The sequence below is a fragment of the Berghia stephanieae genome, chromosome 5 (assembly GCF_034508935.2).
Source record: "Berghia stephanieae isolate SIO BIC M18660-M18661 chromosome 5, UCSD_Bste_1.3, whole genome shotgun sequence".
Taxonomy (NCBI): Eukaryota; Metazoa; Mollusca; class Gastropoda; order Nudibranchia; family Aeolidiidae; genus Berghia; species Berghia stephanieae.
Window position 1 is genome coordinate 45680699 of NC_088364.1, and position 7500 is coordinate 45688198.

A 7500-nucleotide genomic window follows, 5' to 3' on the forward strand; every position below is an offset into this window, starting at 1 on the left:
CACCACCCAGAGAGAGTCCAAACCACGAGTCCAAATGCAAGTGTCGTGTCATAACACAAGACGACAACAATGACACACTAAACACCAAAATGTCAGAAATCATGCAGATTGAAAGGAGCGGCATGAGACTTTTTGACTAGTAGTGGGTTATGTAATCTAATTTACATGGTGTCCGTTAAGTCTGGATAAATGATAATAGTACAAATTCCACTTTAAAAACCCAATCTTATTCAATTTGGTATGGAAATGAATTGTATTTTAACAACACGTGACCCTTTCTTCATTGAATAAATTATCTGTCAGCCAAATCTCCACAATCTATAGACTTCAGAGCCATTTGGCCCATGGCGCCGGAGTTTGTCCCCATTTCTATACCGTGAAACGGACAATAGCAATTCCTTCTCCCCTTTTGATAGTACGCTAGTCTATCGCAAAGTACTTTCCGTTAGATCTAACTCACCCAGCTACCCAATCACTGCTGGGTTGACAGGGGCTCAGAAAAAATATCGACACAAGCAATTGCATAAATGAATAAATAAAAATTGATAGTGTAATATTATACCCGGACTTTGTTGACACTCTTGTATTGTAAATGAAGTTTAAATAAATTCTGGCCGAAATGAGGAAAATATGTCAGTGTACGATGCGGCTATGAGATCTTGTGGTATAACACTCGCTTTCAAAGGTCCTGGGTTCAAGCACCGCTCGGAGCATAGTTGAGTCCTTGGAAAAGGTTATTTACTCACATTCTCTCACCATGCTCCGGTGTAAATGAGTACGTGGTCGTTAACAGCGTTGTCTCAGTCGGAAAAAAAATTGTATCATCACCAATCAGGCGTCAGGCCTAGTTTACAGGTTATGTGTCGTTATTGAGCAGGGACCCTTTGTAAAACGCTATGAGCATGTTAAGTGAACATTGCGCTGTGTCAACGATCAAGTTATAGTAGGTTATATCTCCATCGGTTGAGGGAAATCTATGATGCCAGACATTGCATGCATTGTCAAATATATTGTGTTCATGATATTTCGTACTTAACACACAAAAATATAATCTCTGAACTTTTCTTAGCTTAGATTGTAGGACTGATATAAGACAGTTGCTTTTGGACCATTAGGTCTCTGATTCAAGTTCTTCTGTGGCGGCGCAAAGTTCAATTATTGGAAAAAGCTCTTTGCTCACAATCTCTCATTGGCCTGTAGTAGTATTGTCTCTGTCAAAAACAAAATGTCATAGCCCCGTTCAGACGTCATGTATCGTCCTGCATGTTAAGTGTGGCTCTTGGCTTGGGGACAATTGTAGTGCAATTCGGGCACATTTAGTGGATACTGCGTCGTATAAAAAGTTCAATAACTAAGACAAAATGTTTTTGAACGTTCATAAGCGGTGTCTTATAATACGCTAAAAAAATAAACCTAAACGTCTTACTAGGAAAGCTGAAACAGTGGAACAATTTATGACTCATTGAAATCCGATTAAAATTGTAGCTCCGCCGCTATTAGTGGAAACAGCTGAAGCATCAGGACGCCTAACTAGATAAACATTGGAATAAACTATGATTTAAAGTCTGAGTGATTTACCAGTCTCATACCTGGGTGAACTATTTGAAGAAAATTGATTATAATTTCAAATAATCGGAACAATGTAAGATATTCGAAGCTTAAGAAACAATCAAACCTCTCATTGAAAGGATTCATTACGACTCAAATTATATACATTTTGCTTAACAAGTTAACAACTTCCGTACCTTGGAAAGACACGTAGATTAGCGAAAAAAAAATCGTCATTTAAAAATCGATCGATTTAAATCACCCTCATCTTGGCAAACACTCTCAAACCAGGGACCTTGCTATCGATATTTGTAGAAGGACGAGTTTTCTGGCCACATTTTTAAATACGTGTTTTTCCAGAGTACGGCCGTTAACGGGTTACATTTCATTTTAAAGCATCAGTTTCACTCCAACATGATAAGGTTTTGAGACGACTGGTCACAAAAAAGATCAGTCGCGTTGTGGAGATGTGAGACTATTCCACTGTCTTAATTTCGATGGTATGAACGAGTGCACGTGGACATGCACTCTTGAGTGGGGAACCATAAACTTGGATGACATCTGATGATCTGGTAAAATATTACCAAGGGGTAATTTAACTTCATCGTATAGGCCTTTGCAAAATATTGTTACTTTGTCACATTTTCTTTTCTGTTGTGGTAGTCCGAGATTAATATCAGTTTCATGTTTTTTAATCTTTGTTATTTTGATTAATAAATTTAACTGCTCTTTTTCGTATTTGTTCGATTTTTTGGATTTATGATTTGTAGTGATGGTCCCCTATTGTAGGTCGAACAAAGGATTTGTAGCTCTTTAACTTTATTTGTCTCCTGCTGTCGTTTAGGTTTCTTCTGAGGAAACCTAAGGTAGAGCTTTTTGGATTTTTTTTGCATGTGTTTGTAACATGATCTTTTCAATTACACAACAAGAAATGAAGGGAGTAAGAAAGTGCCAGATGACATAGAGAATAAAAATTTCGCGGCGGCGATGGGGGCCCGAACCCGCGACCTTTCTGTTACGACAAATCCGCCTGGCGGGGAGATCGTAGACTCTACTGTATGAACTATCCACGACCCCGAAGAGGATCGCTTATAACCCTAGTCTTAATAGAGTCTTCTCTCCCCGACTTCTTGAGGTCACGGATTCAACACACACAAACGCCACGAAGTTAGTTGGCCAGCATTTAAGCTTAGTAGCCAATATTCTCAACACAAACATGTAACATAGAAACGATTGAGACATTGAGTATGCTCCGGTATTTGGGGTGAGTTTTTAATTCCGAAAAGTGAGTGGAGCAGGCACTTATTTAGTTTGTTTGTTATTGTTACTCCTAGATATTTCGCCTTGCTCACTTCTTCTAGTGCAGTGTCATGTATTGTGTATATTGAATGTGTGATGTTTCTGTTGTTTATGAATTTTAGAATTCCATGCTATTTTCTATTTCCTAGCATTGGAAGCTAACTGGTTCTGCTTGAAGAATTATGTGTCACGTTTAGTTTTTATTGTCTAACATAGAAGGCTGTCATCTGCAAACAATCTTAGTTGGGTTCCTGGTGTAAGTCCTCCTGCCATATCATTAATGTAGATTATTTTAGACGGATAGGCGGTGAGGACTTTCCATTTTACTGCCTCTCTTTGGATAAAAATCTATTATATTTCTCACACTACTTAATGGAACCAGCAATCAAATAAATGCTCAATTGGCACATTGGTCAGATGACTAAAACAAATTTCTTAAAAAACACAAAAAACACACCCTTTCAAGAATTATAAATCAATCCACTTGCCTGTGAATCAGATACACTATCTCTTGTGTAACAGGACTTTCATTGTAGCTACCATAAAACAAACAATGTCGTTACAAGATCTAGATAGAGATAATGTTTATGCCGAAATGATCTCCCATTGCGTATAGAAACTATGGCCCCGTGATTGCTTCTTACGACACAAACGATTTCGAGTATTTTTTGAGGATAAGATTTGTCTCAGAAACCATCTAGTGATGTCCAAGAGTTATTCAATCTTGGTTCTCAAAGAGGCTTAGCTCCGCTGAATTGATTATTTCTTCACGTATCACTTTGCAGGTGGAGTATGACTGCACTCTTATCTTACTAAGTGGTGCTTTTTTTTGTTTCACTAAAAGAGCTATAACAGCGATGAGGCTCAACACTTTGAAGCCCGATTCATGTCACTTACTGCGATTTTAATCAAAAATGTATTCCGTATAGTCAGATTAGTAAAAATAAAGCAACCCTGACAAGGAAATAAACTCGATTTATAATTCATGTCTGGCTGTGAGTGAGCGATCATTCCGTTTACCCGAAATTCTACCGTATTCTGAAAAAACAACATATCTTTAAAATTTTGGCCTTGTCATTCAAGTATCCGATTAAAATATTTTAACAATACTTGCGCATTGTCCGAGTGTCATACCACAAGACCACATAGCAGCAGTCAAATCTCCATGTAATGGAGTACAAATTTCCAGTAATCATCTCATTACAAAGTTTACAATACGATATTAAATTAGAGTCAGATTTTTTAAATTAATGGAGCGTGGTGTTCCGGTTTTTCTCAGCTGTCCCTTCTATCAAATGTAAAAAAATGTGTCAACCTTTGAATCAAATTTGTTTTAACTGAATATAGATTTTGGACCGTATAGATACCACATGAAAAAAAAGTTTTCTTCTTTAAGACCTAGACGTCTATTTAAAACCGCTGTCACAAAATTTGAGATTTTACATTGTAAAAATGTAAACAAGTTGCGCACCAGAACGTATGAGATGAATTCATCGTTTTTCCAAAGAATCTCGTACTTCCGGCTAGTGATTATGAGTTCACGCCATACTTGTTTCCGAATAAAAACGATTTGCTTTAACTGCTATAAACTTACAACTTATGTAGTTTGCCTTAAATTTTGAACTCATGATTTATTGCTTATTATCTACATCCGATCGCAATGACTGATATAAAATCTCTAGTTTTAAATCATTTGAAATACTGATTATAATGTACTCAATATTGTCATATTAAATATGCCTGCTATTTATATAACTTTGAAAAATAAATAATTTTTTCTATGCACGAACGTTTCACAGAGCATTTTAAGGCTTTTAAAACATACACCCTTTAATCTATACGACACTCTCGTAAATCTGCGAAAAGAAATCTCCATTTATCTATCGATAGACCATTAAATAGGACGGCTATGGAATTGGAATTTCACAATCAACCCCGAAAAGATGATTATCGAAATAAGACCAGTGTGGAACGACGTGATAGGGAAAGGATCCAAGACCACCTTGAAATGGATATCATCCAAAGATGTATGGAACTAGGTGAACGTAAACATACATCCGACAAAGGAATGGACGTCTGATAATTCGGGTAGAGTTCTAGACAGAGGATCACTGCTATTCTTGCAGGTGGTGAAGATACTGGGTATTTAGAAGAATGTCATATCATTTTTTTTCTTTTCTGCATCATCTGGGAGGCAGAGACTATCGTTTTGGGGTCAATGCAGAGGTGTTTGAAAACTGGCTAAAGAATCGTTTGCTGCCTTACCTCGAAGCAGCAGTATTGCATTGGACAACGCTACAATTCGGTGGCCCATGTCACCTCAATGCTCCAACTTCGGAACTATAAAAACGGATATGTCTTCATGGATTCAATCAGATAGCCCTACATATTCTGACTAATTATCAAAGGCCCAACTACACTCTCAGTGAAAAGAAACAAACCAGAAACAGTTTTCAAAGCACTGTCTAATCAATGAGTTTTGACATGAGGTTGCGCGACTTCCACATATCACTTTGAGCGTAATCCAATCGAGCTCATTTGGACCCAAGTAAAGGGAAAGATGAGAGGAGGAACACCAAATTTACTCTCACCGACGAGCAATATATGATATAACAAGGGAGGACTGGGAAAAGGCATGCTCCAACTTTCGCAAACTGGAGGAAAATTACATTTCATTGGAAAGAGTAATGCCACGAAATCTTTCCATAGTTGTTTAATTTCTCCTTTCTTCATCCTCGTCATTAGAGTGTGATGATTGATGTCTCTATTATGTCTTTATTGTTGTTTGTAGTTGCTGTTATTGCTGAACAAAGGTACAGATTTGTGGAAATAATGTATCATAATTTGATGAATTTCTACTTTTGACCAGAATACATTAAATGTATGTAATCCTCTTTGCCATAAAAAAGATTTATATGAAATTCACAAATTAAAAATAAACTAAGCAATAGAACATTTTATTTAATTCAAAAAATAGAAATTCCCTTTAACCAGACTGTGTGTGATATTCAAGATAGTATTATTAACACAAAGTTGGCGTAATCTATCGACAATGTAAAATAATTAAGGTGATTTATATTTTTTATTATATATATAAGGCAAATGACAAAATAAAATTGTACAACCAAGACCCCATATAGCAACTCTTTAATTCTTAATTTGAAAATTGGTAGCTATAACCTCTGGCTTTAACCCGAACTTGTGTGTGTATATTTAAAAGATAGTATTTAATTTAAATCACAGTTGCGCGTTGAAAATTCGAACACCATGTGGCAAAAATGAATTCAGGTGACGTGTTGTCTTTGTTTTTATAGATATAAGGCGACGGCTCATCGTGGAGAAAATAACATTTGTGAAGGGGCTGATAGCCATCCTTCATAACTTTCTCCATTTTACTTAGACAAAATCTCTTGAACAGTTCTTCCACATTGGAAATTGGGTGAGTATAACTCCTGGCTTTATCAATTATCCGATCAATTTTCTTAATGTCGCAAATACTGACATTTCCACACCATGATGTAATACAAAAAGTAATAACGGTCTCCTAAACGGATCTATAAAAAAGGGGTGCATAATGCTAATAATGTTAAAAGTGTGTAATGTTCACTTTTATTTGTATTCATCAGTAATATATATTGATAGTTTTAAAATATAGATGTCTGATAGTTAAGGGTTGCCATTCGTTTCTTCGTAATCAGATACTGAATGTATATCGTTGAAGTTCCAATTAACCGAACTTTCCATTTTAACGAATTCCTTCAAAATGGATAAGCGGAAAAGTCATAATTTTGATACTGTAAATCATCTATGAGTTACGATCCTTACCCGTTATCGATTTTAATATAGCTGTTATAAGCGAAATCATTTCCTATTGTTTTACAAGTAATGAAAAATATTTTTTGATTTCAGAGATTCATACAAACCTTTGCAGCTGTGAATTGCGGGACAGATGAGAAAAAGAATAACAGCGCCACTTATTAAAAAATAAGACTATAGATTAGTATAATTTTATATAGACGCATATTCAATAGTTGATGATCAACAAATACAGCAGTTTCTTACATTTAATTACCAGCAACTGGTAACCATGCGTCCAAATACTATACGTCGGTGCCAACCAATCAGGAACGCACAGACAGATTTTTACAAATTTTAATTTCAATCTAGATACATTTCAAGTTTATGCGATTATCAGACTTTTTGTTATGATTTATCATTGTATCTAATTATTTTATTCCCTCGGTGATGTGTCATGTCAGTCTTGATGTCATACGCAACTTTGGCCTGTTCAATAATGAAATCATACGGATTTTTTATAAGCTTTACTAAACATGATCAATCGGCATTAAGATATTAACCCTTTCAAAGCTGAAATTCGATTTTATTCTAACCATACAACATGTCTCAATATTTTTATCATAAGAGCAGCAAAAGCGATGCAACTCAGGCTTTATTTCTAGGCTCAAGCCGCATTGCCATTTGTGTTCTATTGGTAAAAATGGTTTTATGTGTGACGTCAAGATGGAATAAAATCGAATCTTATCTGTTAAGGCTTAAGAAAGGTAGTCAAATCAAGTTTGGGAAATTAAATACGATTAGGGTTAGGTTAAGCTCTCTCTCTCTCTCTCTCTCTCTCTCTCTCTCTCTCTCTTT